A 2,500-nucleotide genomic window follows, 5' to 3' on the forward strand; every position below is an offset into this window, starting at 1 on the left:
ACCCCTATCACTTAGTTTTCGACTTTTCGGGAATATATTAGCTGATGAATTAGTAGTTGTTGTTCTTGTTTCTTTAGTACCTTCAGCCGTTCCTATACCTGTCATGTTCCTTGGATTATTTACAAGTGGGATTCAAGCTCTTATTTTTGCAACTTTAGCTGCGGCTTATATAGGCGAATCCATGGAGGGTCATCATTGACTAGTTTTTGTTTTTGAAATAGTCTAGCCTTTTTTTTTTTAGCTTAGCTTAGTCCAATGCAATGTATGCGCAACTCAAGATAATCTATTTACTTAGGGACCATAAATATACAAATACGACGGTCTAGAGTAATAACAAAAAAGATTATGATATTAGAGAATTGTAATAAAAAAAAAAGGAAAGAGATCTAATCTAACTTTTTCCTAAAATTTTGGTTTGGTCCATTTTTTTTTTATTTATATTTATATCCTATTTCCCTTCAATGAATATTATCTTTATATTGATATTGTTTTGGTTTATTCAATTTCAATATTATGAGTCCTAATTTGAATAGGAATTCTTATGGTATCAATTTAGGGTCTATGATTTAAAAAAAGCTGTTCTTTCTATAGAATGATTCCCATTTCAGTCGATTTCATTCAATGCAACGATTGACCAAAAGAAAATTTTAATAAATAATAAAATAAATTGCATGAACTTAGCTCAATCAAATATTGATATTGATTTTTTATTTTTATGCAATGATTTGGTCTAATGAATTCGTCTATTTATTTAGATTGTATCCGTGTGAGATAATGATAAATAAAAGGAAGGGACGAATTGACAAAAAACGATATAAAAAATGATTAGAAAAAAAAGGGGGGGTAGAATTAGGTATATGGAATCTAATGGCTATAAGCCAACTCTTGTCCATCCTTTGAGGAATAATTCTAGAATCCGATTGAATCTAAGATATGAATAGTTGGTTTACGTTATGTAAGAAACACATGTATATGGGATATTAGATATTGACTAGTTATATATGAACTCAAAATATATCTAATCCACCCTACTACTGTGGATTTAGATAGGGATTCCAATAGAAGAATAGAAGTTCTTCTGTTTCGTCTTTGACTCTGAATTGAATGAATAAAGAGATAAAATAAAGACAAAACGAAGAATTCAAAGCAAAGAATGGGTTAGAAAAAAAGAAATGGAAGAACAAAGTATGCGCGGATTCAAAAAAATCCAGTGGATAGGAACTAAAAAAAAGATATCGAAATAGTTCTGACGGTTCAATAATATTCTCACTTCCATTCGGAGTTCTTAGTTACTTGGGCAGGTTGAATCTTAGTGATGGAATAATATAATTAAGTAAAAATTCATTGGATGATTGTATCATTAACCATTTCTTTATTTTGGTGCGAGGAACTTATCATGAATCCACTGGTTTCTGCCGCTTCCGTTATTGCTGCTGGGTTGGCTGTCGGGCTTGCTTCTATTGGACCTGGAGTTGGTCAAGGTACTGCTGCGGGCCAAGCTGTAGAAGGTATCGCGAGACAACCCGAGGCAGAGGGAAAAATACGAGGTACTTTATTGCTTAGTTTGGCTTTTATGGAAGCTTTAACAATTTATGGGCTGGTTGTAGCATTGGCACTTTTATTTGCGAATCCCTTTGTTTAATCCTATAAACATGAGAATTGTGTATTTTTTTTTTCTTATTTTATGGCTTGGGACTTACTCCTCGCTTTTTCGAATTATATCAAGATTTCACCCCTACAATTACTTATTTGTTGGGACAATAATCCATGGGAAGGATTAATTTGAGGATGAGGAATTATCACACTGACTCGCTTTCTTCCTTCCCCTTCTTAGTTCAAGAGAAACCTTTTTTATTGTTTAAAGGAGTGTTGCAACAAATGAGGTATTTTGCCATTGACATGAAACCCGCCCCCCCCTAATTCTAATAAGTATCATTATTATTGGGAATTTTCAACTGAAAAAAAAAAATACATTTCTAGCTAAATAGAATCTATTTTTGACTCCGTTTAGACGTAGGTAAATAAAAATTTATAATAATGAATAATTTAATAATAATAAATTAATTAATATTAATAATAAATTAATAATTTATTAAAAAAAAAAAAGAAATACATAGAATTAGAATAATTAGAATAATCTAAATATGATAGAATAGAATAAATAGAAAAGGAGTCAAAGTGATATAATACAAAAAAAAGAACCGAGTTCTTTTTTTTTTTTTTTAGTCTATCTAAAATAAAATAGGAGATCATATGAAAAATGTAACCGATTCTTTCCTTTCCTTGGGTCACTGGCCATCCGCCGGGAGTTTCGGATTTAATACCGATATTTTAGCAACAAATCCAATAAATCTAAGTGTAGTCCTTGGTGTATTGATCTTTTTTGGAAAGGGAGTGTGTGCGAGTTGTTTATTTCAAGAATAGGCTGGATTCACCCAGTTGCACTTTTTTTCATTATAACTAGGAAAGAAAAGAGTGCATGATCCCGCGAATTACTTCT

Source organism: Durio zibethinus, unplaced genomic scaffold (genome assembly GCF_047325235.1).
Source record: "Durio zibethinus cultivar Kanyao isolate XHJ-2024 unplaced genomic scaffold, ASM4732523v1 HiC_scaffold_258, whole genome shotgun sequence".
Classification (NCBI taxonomy): Eukaryota; Viridiplantae; Streptophyta; class Magnoliopsida; order Malvales; family Malvaceae; genus Durio; species Durio zibethinus.